The following is a 15,843-nucleotide window of genomic DNA, read 5'->3' on the forward strand; positions in this document are numbered from 1 at the left end:
CAAGCTACAGAAACACACACAATCAAAGATCTGTCAGTACGAATCCATGCAATTAACCATTGCTTGACTTGAAGATCAAAACTTACTGTTGTCACTGTCATGGAGGATCTTTCTGTAAACGCTGGAGATGATGAGTTCAGCAAGTTGTCTGTAAATGCCTCTCCAATTGATGTGAACTTCAACTGCTTTGTTATAACTGGCTCAGCAGTTGTAGTTGTTACAAGTGTAGAAAACAAAGAGCAAGCAATTGACAACAAAGTAATTTTCATAAACACACAATGCTTTTTATATATATATACATTGTAAATCCCGTCAAAGGTAGCCTTTCTTATGAGTAGCACATTAAAAAATTAAGTGGGGGTCGGGGATTGGGGGGGGGGGGGGGGGGGGGGCACACACACAGATGTTAATATTTGATGTTAAATATAAATAGTTGTATTGACTTGTTTCAAAAACAATCTTTCAGGAGTGACAAGTGTGACTTCTGTTTACTCACTGTTTACTTGGGTTGCTACGACAAATGTTGTATCAACAGAGAGATTGAAAGTGTTGTTGGGATTAGACACAGCTGTGACTAACGTTTGTTCAACATCTTTAGCCTCTGGGATTTCTGCAGGTGTTATGGTGTTGTTAAACACAACCTCGACTTCTGCTTCAGTATCAGATGCTCGTGTTCTGGTCCCAGCTTGTCTGAATGAAAAAAAGAAAGAAAAAAACGTAAATTTTTTATTAAATATCCTAAATTAACACTATTTTTAGTCATTATTGATAATAAGATTAGTGTTGATATAAATGAACAAAAGTAAATACCTTACCTGAATGCTATGACAATAACATGGCTGAAGAGTAAACCATATCGAGCTCTATAGATGATTTCATACTGTGCAAAACAAACAAGTAGAAAATTAATTAATTCAGATGTCGTTGTAATCAGCTGGAAATTTAACAAAACTTGTGAATACATCTCAGTATTTAACTCAGTATTTATACTGTGCAAAGCAAAGTAGAAATTAATTAATTAATTCAAATGTAGTTATAATCAGCTGGAATTTTTAAAGCACTTGAAAATCATTCTTAGTATTTTACCCACCACTACAACCACTTGCACTGCAAGTGCCTGAAATTGTGGACTGGTTTTATCTTCGAGTTGAGGCACATAGGGTGTAACCAAAACTGCTGTAAGAACAACAACTGGTGCACGAACTACCGGCACTGCTGTTGTTGCTGCTGTTGTTGTTGGCTTTGTTGTTGTTGTTGTTGTTGTTGTTGTTGGCTTTGTTGTTGTTAATGCTGCTCTTGTTGTTGCTGCTGTTGTTGTTGGCTTTGTTGTTGTTGTTGTTGTTGTTGTTGTTGTTGTTGTTGTTGGCTTTGTTGTTGTTGCTGCTGTTGTTGTTGGCTTTGTTGTTGTTGTTGCTGTTGTTGTTGTTGGCTTTGTTGTTGTTGTTGCTGTTGTTGTTGCTGCTGTTGTTGTTGGCTTTGTTGTTGTTGTTGCTGTTGTTGTTGTTGCTGCTGTTGTTGTTGGCTTTGTTGTTGGTGTTGTTGTTGGCTGTGTTGTTGTTGTTGCTGTTGTTGTTGGCTTTGTTGTTGTTAATGCTGTTCTTGTTGTTGTTGTTGTTGCTGCTGTTGTTGTTGGCTTTGTTATTGGCTGTGTTGTTGTTGTTGTTGCTGCTGTTGTTGTTGGCTTTGTTATTGTTGTTGTTGCTGTTGTTGTTGGCTGTGTTGTTGTTGCTGCTGTTGTTGTTGGCTTTGTTGTTGTTGTTGCTGTTGTTGTTGGCTGTGTTGTTGTTGCTGCTGTTGTTGTTGTTGGCTTTGTTGTTGTTGTTGCTGCTGTTGTTGTTGGCTTTGTTGTTGTTGTCGCCTTTGTTGTTGGCTTTGTTGTTGATTCCGCCGTTGTTGTTGGCTTTGTTGTTGTTGCTGCTGTTGTTGTTGGCTGTGTTGTTGTTGCTGCTGTTGTAGTTGGCTGTGTTGTTGTTGGCTTTGTTGTTGTTGCTGCTGTTGTTGTTGGCTTTGTTGTGTTTGTTGCTGTTGTTGTTGGCTGTGCTGTTGTTGTTGCTGTTGTTGTTGGCTGTGTAGTTGTTGTTGCTGCTGTCGTTGTTGGCTTTGTTGTTGTTGTTGTTATTGCTGTTGTTGTTGCTGTTGTTGTTGGCTTTGTTGTTGTTGCTGCTGTTGTTGTTGGCTTTGTTATTGTTGTTGCTGTTGTTGTTGGCTGTGTTGTTGTTGTTGCTGTGTTTGTTGGCTGTGTTGTTGTTGCTGCTGTCGTTGTTGGCTTTATTGTTGTTGCTGCTGTTGTCGTTGTATTTGTTGTTGTTGTTTTTGTTGCTATTGTTGTTGACTTTGTTCTTGTTACTGTGTCAGTTGTGGTGATAGCTGCAGTTAAACCTTCAGTTGTTGTTGAATCTGTAGTTGCTGTAGTTTCTGTAGTTGCAGTTGAACCTTCAGTTGTTGTTGATGTTGTACTTGTTGTTGTACCTTCAGTTGTTGTTGATGCTCTTAATTCTGTAGTTCCAGTTGAACCTTCAGTTGCTGTTGAGGTTGTAGTTCCAGTTGAACCTTCAGTGGTTGTTGATGCTGTGGTTGCTGTTGTTTCCGTAGTTGAAGTTGATCCTACAGTTGTTGTTGAATCTGTAGCTGCAGTTGTACCTTCAGTAGTTGTTGAAGCTGTAGTTGCTTCAGAAACTGTTGTTGCTTTTGTTTCTATAGTTCCAGTCAAACCTTCAGTTGTTATTGATTCTGTTCTTGCAGTTGTACCTTCAGTAGTTGTTGATGGTGTATTTGCTGTTTTAACTTCAGTTGTTGTTAAGGCTGTGGTTGCTGTTGTACCTTCAGTTTTGGCTGATGCTGTAGCTGCTGTTGTTGAAGTTGTAACTTCCGTTGTTGTTGATGCTGTAGTTGCTGTTGTTTCTGTAGTTGCAGTTGAACCTTCAGTTGTTGTTGATGCTGAAGTTTCTTTTGTTTCTGAAGTTTCAGTTGTACTTTCAGTAGTTGTTGATGGCGTAGTCGCTGTTGTGCCTTCAGTTGTTGTAAAGGCTGTGGTTGCCATTGTAACTTCAGTTGTTGTTGACGCTCTAGTTGCTGTTGTTTCTGTAGTTGCAGTTGAACCTTCAGTTGTTGTTGATGCTGTAGTTGCTGTTGTTTCTGTAGTTGTACTTGAACCCTCAGTTGTTGTTGATGCTCCCGTTTCTGTAGTTGTAGTTGAACCTTCAGTTGTCGTGGATGCTGAAGTTGCTGTTGTTTCTCTACTTTCAGTTGTACCTTCAGTAGTTGTTGATGGTGTAGTTGCTGTTGGGCCTTCAGTTGTTGTTAAGGCTGTGGTTGCTGTTGTTTCTGTAATTGCAGTTGAACCTTCAGTTGTTGTTTGTGCCGTAATGACTGTTGTACCTTCAGTTGTTGTTGATTCTGTAGTTTCTTCAGATACTGTAGTTGGAGTTGTACCTTCAGTTGTTGTTGATGCTGTGGTTGCTGATGTACCTTCAGTTGCTGTTGTTTCTGTAGTTGCAGTTGAACCTTCAGCTGTTGTTGATGCTGTAGTTGCTGTTGTTTCTGTAGTTGCAGTTGAAACTTCAGGTTTTGTTGATGCTGTAGTTGCTGTTGTTTCTGCAGATTCAGTTGTACCTTCAGTAGTTGTCGATGCTGTTGTTTCTGTAGTTCTAGTTGAACCTTCAGTTGTTGTTTGTGCCGTAATGACTGTTGTACCTTCAGTTGTTGATGCTGTAGTTGCTGTTGTTTCTGTAGTTGCACTTGAACCCTCAGTTGTTGTTGATGCTCCCGTTTCTGTAGTTGTAGTTGAAACCTCAGTTGTTGTTGAATCTGTAGTTACTGTTTTTTCTGTAGTTTCAGTTGTACCTTCAGTAGTTGTTGATGGTGTAGTTGCTGTTGTGCCTTCAGTTGTTGTTGATGCTGTAGTTGCTGTTGTTTCTGTAATTGCAGTTGAACCTTCAGTTGTTGTTAATGCTGTAGTTGCTGTTGTCTCTGTAGTTGCAGTTGAACCTTCAGTTGTTGTTTGTGCCGTAATGACTGTTGTACCTTCAGTTGTTGTTGATTCTGTAGTTTCTTCAGATACTGTAGTTGGAGTTGTACCTTCAGTTGTTGTTGATGCTGTAGTTGCTGTTGTTTCTGTAGTTGCAGTTGAACCTTCAGTTATTGTTTGTGCCGTAATGACTGTTGTACCTTCAGTTGTTGATGCTGTAGTTGCTGTTGTTTCTGTATTTGCTGTTGAACCTTCAGTTGTTGTTGATGCTGTAGTTGCTGTTGTTTCTGTAGTTGCACTTGAACCCTCAGTTGTTGTTGATGCTCCCGTTTCTGTAGTTGTAGTTGAACCCTCAGTTGTTGTTGAATCTGTAGTTACTGTTTTTTCTGTAGTTTCAGTTGTACCTTCAGTAGTTGTTGATGGTGTAGTTGCTGTTGTGCCTTCAGTTGTTGTTAAGGCTGTGGTTGCTGTTGTACCTTCATTTGTTGTTAAGGCTGTGGTTGCTGTTGTTTCTGTAATTGCAGTTGAACCTTCAGTTGTTGTTAATGCTGTAGTTGCTGTTGTCTCTGTAGTTGCAGTTGAACCTTCAGTTGTTGTTTGTGCCGTAATGACTGTTGTGCCTTCAGTTGTTGATGCTGTAGTTGCTGTTGTTTCTGTATTTGCTGTTGAACCTTCAGTTGTTGTTGATGCTGTAGTTGCTGTTGTTTCTGTAGTTGCAGTTGAACCTTCAGTTGTTGTTGATGCTGTAGTTGCTGTTGTTTCTGTAGTTGCAGTTGAACCTTCAGTTGTTGTTAATGCTGTAGTTGCTGTTGTCTCTGTAGTTGCAGTTGAACCTTCAGTTGTTGTTTGTGCCGTAATGACTGTTGTGCCTTCAGTTGTTGATGCTGTAGTTGCTGTTGTTTCTGTATTTGCTGTTGAACCTTCAGTAGTTGTTGATGCTGTAGTTGCTGTTGTTTCTGTAGTTGCACTTGAACCCTCAGTTGTTGTTGATGCTCCCGTTTCTGTAGTTGTAGTTGAAACCTCAGTTGTTGTTGAATCTGTAGTTACTGTTTTTTCTGTAGTTTCAGTTGTACCTTCAGTAGTTATTGATGGTGTAGTTGCTGTTGTGCCTTCAGTTGTTGTTAAGGCTGTGGTTGCTGTTGTACCTTCAGTTGTTGTTGATTCTGTAGTTTCTTCAGATACTGTAGTTGGAGTTGTACCTTCAGTTGTTGTTGATGCTGTAGTTGCTGTTGTCTCTGTAGTTGCAGTTGAACCTTCAGTTGTTGTTAATGCTGTAGTTGCTGTTGTTTCTTTAGTTGCAGTTGAACCTTCAGTTGTTGTTTGTGCCGTAATGACTGTTGTACCTTCAGTTGTTATTGATTCTGTAGTTTCTTCAGATACTGTAGTTGGAGTTGTACCTTCAGTTGTTGTTGATGCTGTAGTTGCTGTTGTTTCTGTAGTTGCAGTTGAACCTTCAGTTGTTGTTGATGCTGTAGTTGCTGTTGTTTCTTTAGTTGCAGTTGAACCCTCAGTTGTTATTGATGCTCCCGTTTCTGTAGTGTCAGTTGAACCTTCAGTTGTTGTTTGTGCCGTAATGACTGTTGTACCTTCAGTTGTTGTTGATTCTGTAGTTTCTTCAGATACTGTAGTTGGAGTTGTACCTTCAGTTGTTGTTGATGCTGTAGTTGCTGTTGTTTCTGTAGTTGCAGTTGAAACTTCAGTTGTTGTTGATGCTGTAGTTGCTGTTGTTTCTGCAGTTTCAGTTGTACCTTCAGTAGTTGTCGATGCTGTTGTTTCTGTAGTTGCAGTTGAACCTTCAGTTGTTGTTTGTGCCGTAATGACTGTTGTTTCTGCAGTTTCAGTTGTACCTTCAGTAGTTGTCGATGCTGTTGTTTCTGTAGTTCTAGTTGAACCTTCAGTTGCTGTTTGTGCCGTAATGATTGTTGTTTCTGCAGTTTCAGTTGTACCTTCAGTAGTTGTCGATGCTGTTGTTTCTGTAGTTGCAGTTGAACCTTCAGTTGTTGTTTGTGCCGTAATGACTGTTGTATCTTCAATTGTTGATGCTGTAGTTTCTTCACATACTGTAGTTGGAGTTTTACCTTCACCTGTTGTTGATGCTGTAGTTGCTGTTGTTTCTGTATTTGCTGTTGAACCTTCAGTTGTTGTTGATGCTGTTGTTTCTGTAGTTGCAGTTGAACCCTCAGTTGTTGATGATGCTCCCGTTTCTGTAGTTGTAGTTGAACCTTCAGTTGTTGTTGAATCTGTAGTTACTGTTTTTTCTGCAGTTGCAGTTGAACCTTCAGTAGTTGTTGATGGTGTAGTTGCTGTTGTGTCTTCAGTTGTTGTTAAGGCTGTGGTTGCCGTTGTACCTTCAGTTGTTGTTAAGGCTGTGGTTGCTGTTGTTTCTGTAATTGCAGTTGAACCTTCAGTTGTTGTTAATGCTGTAGTTGCTGTTGCTTCTGTAGTTTCAGTTATACCTTCAGTTGTTGTTGATGCTGTAGTTTCTTCAGATGCTGTAGTTGCAGTTAAACCTCCAGTTGCTGTTGTTTCTGTAGTTGAAGTTGAACATTCAGTTGATGTTGATGTAGTTTCTTCAGATAATGTAGTTGCAGTTGAACCTTCAGAACCACAGTTTTGTGCAACAGTTGGTGTAGTAGCAAGCTCAATTGCCACTATTTGTGAAAAGTAGACAGATGATTACACTTAACACACATGCTACTGAAAACACATGCATATGTATGTATATATAGATATTTATGAATACATTTAGATAGATAGATAGATAGATAGATAGATAGATAGATAATCTATAATAGATAATAGATCATGCTACCATACGCCAAACTGATCAAGAAGAAGAAAAACACTTAAAAGAAGCTGTTAATCGACATGATATGAAAGCATGTTACTACACAATATGTTCAGATGTTACTAAAATATGACAAATTAAAATCTGAAAAGCTAATAACTGAAAAGTGTGGCATATTGTGTATGTATGTATTTTTATTTTATTTTATTTTTTTAAGAGCTGCATTCTAATTTTTGTAAAATAATCAGTTACTTACCCAGAATGGTTAACAAAACGGTCAATGTTCGACAAGCCCCCATTACAGCCTCATGTACCTGAAATATTTGAGAATATGAATGTTTGTTATAAATTGATGTGGAAGTATTTATGCATTGACATAGCTTTTATTTATACTCTCTCCCTCTTCAGACACACTCCCACTGCATGTTTGGAATCATCATCATGCTGAAAGTTGAAGTTGTTTCCAGTCAAATGCTCTTCACATTGATCTAAAACACCACAGCCCCTAAGCGTTTTTGTTTTTTTTTTTTTGTTGTTGTTGTTTTTGAAGCATGTCTTTTTTTAGGCCTGTAACCTATACTTTTGTCCTCCATTTTTTTTCCAAATGTTTAAAGAACACACGTCATACGATGCTCTTTGGAAATCACTTTTTTTGTTCAAAAGTACAATTAAAATTATCTTTGCCACCATTAGTAGATTCATTTTTTTTAAAAAGTACTTAATGGTACTTAATTATTTTTGTAATTGATAATGCATTATTACATTGTTATTAATTAAGTGAATAAATTAATTAATATTTGTAAATGGACCGATATATATATATATATATATATATATATATATATATATATATATATATATATATATTGTTAAGGTTCAAAATTGAGGAGGGAGAGTACAAACCACCCTTGGTCCAGAAGCTCTTGGTCAAACAATGATTTTAATGACTACACACGTGTGGGAAGAACACTCTGTACGCCGACAGCAAGTGATCTCCGACTTAATCAAAGCATAAACAGATATTTTATAGCATCAGGGTTTGATTTACTGACGCCCCTTCATGCGTCACAGATACATTTTATACATAGATCAGATCAACACCACAATGACTTTTAACCCAGAAGATCATCTTCTATTTTCATGGCTGGTACTTTCCGTTCTTGTCTTAAAGTGAATTGTTCCTCTTTCTTACCGAGACATGACTAATCTCTCCTCTAAATAAATCTAACTCATGTGTGTGTGTATGTTGACCTCACATGCTCTTTGTGTCACCTCTTCACCTACTAACTGTCTGTGTCTCGTCCTCAAATGCTCTTTCTCAATTCACCTGTTGCACTTCTGACCTTTCACCAGACCAGAGGCTCACTGAGACTATATGTATGTTTTCTACTAAATAAATGTTTTAACCAAGAACCTCTACTAAAACCTTAATATGAAATGACCTGATATATAAGTGTTTTGTAAGCATGTACTGCAATTCCTTCTATGGCTCCAAGTCACTTGCACAATAGATTGTCCGGACATCGCGCCGAACAAAGCTTCCAACCCCCAATTAATTGACCGAGCTCCAACTCTTTAATAAGCACAGATATGCATTGTGTATAAAATAGTCATAACTGCACCTGAAATACAAGGTCAACATAATAACTGTATGCATAACATCTTAAGGCCTTCTTAAAGCTATCTGTTACATTGTTAAAGCCTCGTCTTAGCCTGCTGCTCAAAATAACTTTCACTTCTGCAAAACTCTCTGCAAGCCTGTTTCCTGTCAGCCTGTGACTTTTAGCCTTTCTGAAAGACACACTGTTCAACCCCTGAATGCAATATAAACTCCAGATTATATTATTAATGCAATGGTAATGATGACAATTATTTAACAATAGCAGTAAAATAATTTCCCTGCTCCACACTATATATATATATATATATATATATTTGGGGTGCAACAATACACAAAATGCAAGGTTTGGTTCGATACTTTGGTGTCATGGTTCGATATTTTTTTTGATACAAAAGAAATGTTCATGCTTTTTTAATTTGTCATTAATTAAGATTATAAATATATATTTTAACTCAAACGTACAGTTTTTAAATTTAATGTTGCTGAAACAACAAAGGGATAAAATAATAAATCTATCTATCGAGAAATCACTCATCTTTGGAAAAGAGAGTTTATTACAGAGAAATTGCTCTCTCCAAAATAAAAGCTATACTATACGCTTCTTCTGGGCTATATTCTCAGCAGCATATTAAACATATCAGGTCCCCATAAGGAGAATCATGTGCTAAAAGTAAAACAGTATGTTGGATGTGCCACACAATGCTCAATTACATTGGTGGGAGCTAGTGCGTTAGTGCAGTTAGCTCGTTAACGTGTTGGCCGTCCAGCCCCACACACGGGGCGATCCACGGTAGCTCGTTAACGGAGATTTGACGTGTTGTGGCGTTAACGTCATTTCACATTAACGCTGACAGCACTAGTGGGAACACAATGAATATGACTGCACATTTACTCCGACATCATCCTAGTGCAAGGACAAGTGGAAGCGGACAAAAACAACAAGCACGCATGCTACAAACTTTACCAGAGTCATTAGACAGCCGTTAGCACACGATTCTCTCATGTGCTAACAGCTGTCTAAATGACTCGGCTAAAGTTAGTAGCATGCTTGCTTTTTTTTGTCTGCTTCCACTTGTCTTTGCACTACGATGATGTCGGCGTAAATGTGCAGTCATATTCGTTGTGTTCCCGCTAGTGCTTTCAGGTTAATCTCGTTGAAATTACCTTAACGCCACAACACGGCAAATCTCCGTTAACGAGCTACCGCCGATCACTCCGTGCATGGGGCTAGACGGCCAACACGTTAACGAGCTAACTGCGCTAACACACTAGTTCACACCAATGTAATTGAGCATTGCATGGCACATTCAACATACTGTTTTACTTTAGTCCATGACTCGCTTACCTTCAGGGTCATACGTCACATGAAAACCAAAATAATTCCAAACGCCAGATCTGAATGACGTTCAATTTGCCTGTTGCAAGGAGAGCTTAACTTCTGTCTCACTAGCTTGCCCTGCCCTCTTCCTTCTGACGATGCTGTCTGTGTTGAGCGCTCAGTGGATCTGCGCTCGACAGTGCAGCCTAGGCGGAGTAGTCAAACACAGATTCACTGAGCGCTCAACACAGACAGCATCGTCAGAAGGAAAATTGATAAAATAAATTACAAATGTTGTATTGTTCGATACATATGCGTACCGAACCGAAAGCACTGTATCGAACGGTTCAATATCGATACGAATATCGTTGCACCCCTAATATATATATAGTTTAGTTCCAAAACTACTTGCTGCAAGCCTTATTCATGCCATCACAAATCTATACCTACCCAAGCACTGTTTCACAAAGACTTATGTAAATACACTTTTGGCAAGCTTGAATTCAATATCTTGCCCGGGGATAATTTGAAATACTTCGAAAAAGTTGACTTTTCACTCTTAAAAGTGAAAAAAAAGTACATTGATACTAATGTGAGACCAGACTGATAAAGAATGTGTCTTCAGGGACACAAAAACAAGAATGGAAAGTTTATATTGCAGAGACAAGAAAAAAAATAGTGTCCAAAAAAGCAAATCTGTATTCTAAAAGTTGTAACAGAACAACTTCAGTTTCTGAATTTACTGTGCTTTTTCCGATTTTCTAACAGTATAGCCATTTTTACTGGATACACTACTATAACATAGACAGTAGAAGTAATAATCATGCTTTTTTCTTTTTTTTTACCTTGATACATTTTTTTTCATCACTTTTAGGCAACAGCTAAAGTTGAAAACATTTAGGGTTAAATGTACTGTCTGCAGAGAAAAAAGTTTTCTACGGTGTGAAAAAATATCACAATAGAATATTATTTTTCATCATAGCTTCAGGTTAAGTGTAATAAATGACAATAACCATTACACAATAAATTGTAATACAAAACGCCTAGCACAAACTCAAACACTAAATTTACATATAGACCAAAGACCCTCACCCTAGAGCCGTAATTGACAGAATCCTTATTCAGCCTCCCTTGTGCTTGTCTGTTCTCTTGTGATGCCACCAGTTTGTTCGGGCATTATATACTTGCTTCACAAGTATGTGATGCCCACACACAATTCTATTGAAATGTTTTGAACTGCCAGTTGAAGATGCAAAGATAAAAAGATTTAAAAAAAGAAAAGAAAACAACAACATTCCTGAACAACTTTTAAGTCAGTTTCATGGTCCAGTCATCAGCATTGTTAGTCAGCATTCCACTGATGTGAACAAATCAGATGTCAAAATATTATCTAACAAGCTGTATACTTTGAATTCAAATACTTATGATGAATAATCTGAAAATGCATAAAATACATAACAAGCATTTTGAGATTAACTATATATATTTCCATAAATCTTCAATAGATGTTTTTAATATCCTCTTCCTACTTTCCCACTGTGACAAAAAATACAGACAACCAGATGATGTCTGTCTTGTTGGCTTTCACTTTGGAAGAGTAACAAAAGACAAGTATTTAAAAATGTATTCATTGCAATGTTATCTTTTCATACAATCCACTGACTTTCAATGTGAGATCTATTTGCTCAAAATGAAACCACAAATGCACAGTGACAAGTTTTAAGGAGTATTTGTGTGCCACTCAGGGTAAATAAAGCTTAAAATGTCTTTCCAGGAAGTCACATTTATTCCGCTTGAGGTTGTATTGTACCAAATTTTCCATACAGCTACAACAGCAAGTCCACACGGAGTGACAAGACATGTATTGATTGATTGATTGAGTGATATACATGAAAAAAAAAAAACATTGTCTTCTACTATAACAGGTGCTCGAAAAGGAGTGGGAAGAAGTAGTACTTATATACTAACCGCCCTTCACATATTTAAAGCTCAGTTGTGTAGTTGTGCAGCTTTGTATTATTATTTGCATGATTTCCACCTGATCTGATTTCAGAACGCTTTTCCCAACAATCTGTTTTTTGCCAATCCTGTGTTTTTCTTTCAATCATTTCAGTATTCTCAATAAAGCTTTAGTAGTTGCTAAATTTACCCTATGAAACTTGACCAAGAAATTGGCCAAAAATCTAAGCAAAATCATATCAGAAAACATCAGAGTGACAGCCTGATGTAATCGAAAAAAAGAAAAAACATTTTAATATGCATGTGATGGATGATTAACGCCACAACACGGCAAATCTCCGTTAACGAGCTACCGCGGATCGCCCCGTGCGTGGGGCTGGACAGCCAACACGTTAATGAGCTAACTGCGCTAACACACTAGCTCCCACCAACGTAATTGAGCATTGCATGGCACATCCAACATACTGTTTTACTTTTGTCCATGACGCGCTTACCTTCAGGGTCATATGTCACATGAAAACCAAAATAGTTCCAAACGCCACATCTGAATGAGGGTGGGGGAGGTTCAATTTGCCATGTTGCAACGACAGCTTAACTTCTGTCTTGCTAGCTTGCCCTGCACTCAGTGAATCTGCGTTCGACTACTCCGCCTAGGCTGCACTGTCGAGCGCAGATCCTCTGAGCGCTCAAAACAGACAGCATCGTCAGAAGGAAAGGTGATAAAATTAATTAAAAATTTTGTATTGTTCGATACATTTGCTTACCGAATGGAAAGCACTGTATCGAACGGTATTCGTATCGATATTGAACCGTGTCGATATTGAACAACAAAAACAACAAGCACGCATGCTACAAACTTTACCCGAGTCATTTAGACAGCCGTTAGCACATGATTCTCCTTATGGGGACCTGATATGTTTAAAATGCTGCTGAGAATATAGCCCAGAAGAAGCGTATAGTATAGCTTTTATTTTGGAAAGAGCCATTTCTCTGTAATAAACTCTCTTTTCCAAAGATGAGTGATTCCTCAATCAGATACAGGGCTCGCAAAATTTTTCCAGTCGGGCTACCAAAATCTATCTCTGCCCTGCCCATCGGGCTATCGCAGGAAGGAAAAATATATGTCAATGCTTTTGCATTCTTTCGGAAATGTAGCTGGGTAATTATGTCATTGGCATCGGTGAGCCACTGTCAATATGTGGCATATTGAAATCGCGTTTGAATTTGCGCTTGTTTTTTGCTTTCACTTTGCAATCGCGCGAACTGTGTATAGAGAGCGACAGCACTGATCTGTGAGTGATGATAATTTGCGCACCAATTCCTCTGACATCGTCTTATCAATCGTTAGCTTACTATGCAAACATGACAAGTGAACTCTACCGCAGCTTAAACATGTGAGAGGTTGATCTCACATGTGAGAGGATCGCTGAGCATTATGTGAGTGTGTGTGTAAAAACAGCAGGATATATATTTTAGTTCTGCTGAGCCAAATAAGACAGGTCAGGGTGAAGAAGTGACAGCCAAAGAAAAGCTTACCACAAAACGGAAAAGTTATGACAAATCAGACTATAAGGCAAAAAGAAAGTGCAGCTTTATGGTTTCATGGACAAAAGAATTTCTTGTGGCTGAAATATGACGAGCTAAATAACCAGGGCTGCACATAAGTGGTCCGCAGGTGCGCATTCGCTGTCAAAATAAAAAATGCGCACAAGATAAGAAGTTGCAACGCGTGTTTGCGTACATAAGATTTTCAGGAGGACAGACATTTGTTTAGAACTCTTAAAGATGTCGAAGAAGCTCCTTTAAGCAATTACTTTGGTGTTCCTCCACCTCCAAAGAAATGTCAGAAGGAGTCCGAACCACAAAAGAAGCGCGTATTCTCGGAAAAGTAGTTGCAGGAGGTGAGCTGGCTTCAAACAAATGATGAACGCACAGAGATGTGGTGCAGAATGTGCCATGAAAATTTAATAAATGACAAATTAAAAAGGCATGAACATTTTTTTTGTATCGAAAAAATATCGAACCGTGACACCAAAGTATCGAACCGAACCGAACCGTGAATTTTGTGCATCGTTACACCCCTAATATATATACCTATATATATATATATATATATATATATATATATATATATATATATATATATATCAGAGCTTGTTCTTGTGCTTCCATGATTAGTGCCTCTGAGCTGTCTTTCAGTCCAGCTTTGTCCAGCCACTGGTAGGATTTCTGGATATCAGCCACCACCTCTATCTGCCGGTGGTACATACCGTGCAGGGTCTTCCATGATGGTTCCTCGTCTCCGTCCTCTTTCTTGGGTTTCTGCTGCCGATACCAAGCTAAGATCCTGTGGGACTTCCAGATACAGACGGACAAAATGGTGGTGGCTAACCAACATAGTGGTGGTAGACAAACAGAAGAAGACGGCCGTAGTGATCGATGTAGCGGTTCCGAATGACAGCAATATCAGGAAGAAGGAACACGAGAAGCTGGAGAAATACCAAGGGCTCAGAGAAGAGCATGAGAGGATGTGGAGGGTGAAGGTAACAGTGGTCCCCGTGGTAATCGGAGCACTAGGTGCGGTGACTCCCAAGCTAGGCGAGTGGCTCCAGCAGATCCCGGGAACAACATCGGAGATCTCTGTCCAGAAGAGCGCAGTCCTGGGAACAGCTAAGATACTGCGCAGGACCCTCAAGCTCCCATGCCTCTGGTAGAGGACCCGAGCTTGAAGGATAAACCGCCCGCAGGGGCGTGCTGGGTGTTTATATATATATATATACAGTCAGGTCCATAAATATTGGGACATCGACACAATTCTAACATTTTTGACTCTACCACCACAATGGATTTCAAATTAAACGATGTGCTTTAACTGCAGACTGTCAGCTCTTATTTGAGGGTATTTACATGCAAATCAGGTGAAAGGTGTAGGAATTAAAACAGTTTGTATATGTGCCTCCCACTTGTTAAGGGACCAAAAGTAATGGGACAATTGGCTTCTCAGCTGTCCGATGCCAGGTGTGTGGTATTCCCCTCAATATCCCAATTACAATGACCATATAAAAGGTCCAGAGTTCATTTCAAGTGTGCTATTTGCATTTGGAATCTGTTGCTGTCAGCTGACAAGATGAGATCCAAAGAGCTCTCACTATCAGTGAAGCAAGCCATCATTACGTTGAAAAAACAAAACAAACCCATCAGAGAGATAGCAAAAACATTATGCGTGGCAAAACAACTGTTTGGAACATTCTCGAAAAGAGGGAACGCACCGGTGAGTTCAGCAACACCAAAAGACCCGGAAGACAACGGAAAACAACTGTGGTGGGTGACTGAAAAATCCTTTCCCTGGTGAAGAAAACACAGTTCACAAAAGTTGGCCAGATCAAGAACACTCTCCAGGAGGTAGGTGTGTGTGTGTGTGTGTGTGTGTGTGTGTGTGTGTGTGTGTGTGTGTGTGTGTGTGTGTGTGTGTGTGTGTGTGTGTCAGTCAATAATCAAGAGAAGACTCCACCAGTGTGAATACAGAGGGTTCACCACAAGATGTAAACCATTGGTGAGCCCCCAAAACAGGAAGACCAGATTAGAGTTTGCCAAACGACATCTAAAAAAGCCTTCACAGTTCTGGAACAACATACTATGGACAGATGAGACCAAGATAAACTTGTACCAGAATGATGGGAAGAGAAGAGTATGGAGAAGGAAAGGAACTGCTCATGATCCTAAGCATACCACCTCATCAGTGAAGCATTGTGGTGGAAGTGTAATGGCGTGAGCATATATGGCTGCCAGTGGAACAGGTTCTCTTCTATTTATTGATGTGTGACTACCGACAAAAGCAGCACGATAAATTCTGAATGGTTTCAGGCAATATTATCTGCTCATATTCAGCCAAATGCTTCAGAACTCATTGGATGGGGTTTCACAGTGCAGATGACAATGACCCAAAGCATATTGCAAAAGCAACCAAAGAGTTTTTGAAGGTAAAGAAGTGGACTGTTTTGCAATGGCCAAGTCAATCACCTGACCGGAATCCAATTGAGTGTACATTTCACTTGCTGAAGACAAAATGAAGGGAAAATGCCCCAAGAGCAAGCAGGAAGTGAAGATGGTTAACTTATCTTTCTTGTAGAACTGTGCTCCAAATAAAGAACTTTGTGTTAAAAAAAAGGTTGTTAATCATTTACAAATCA

At 39.0% G+C, this 15,843-nt stretch overlaps 1 pseudogene; it reads right to left on the reverse strand.

Moving 5' to 3' along the window:
* Positions 1–488: 488 nt before the first annotated feature.
* Positions 489–15,368, reverse strand: LOC146675103 (uncharacterized; annotated as a pseudogene).
* Between the last annotated feature and the right edge of the window lie 475 nt (positions 15,369–15,843).

This window comes from Rhamphochromis longiceps, linkage group LG3 (genome assembly GCF_057381845.1).
Source record: "Rhamphochromis longiceps isolate RC_006_pf linkage group LG3, R_longiceps_female_GT1.1, whole genome shotgun sequence".
Lineage (NCBI taxonomy): Eukaryota > Metazoa > Chordata > Actinopteri > Cichliformes > Cichlidae > Rhamphochromis > Rhamphochromis longiceps.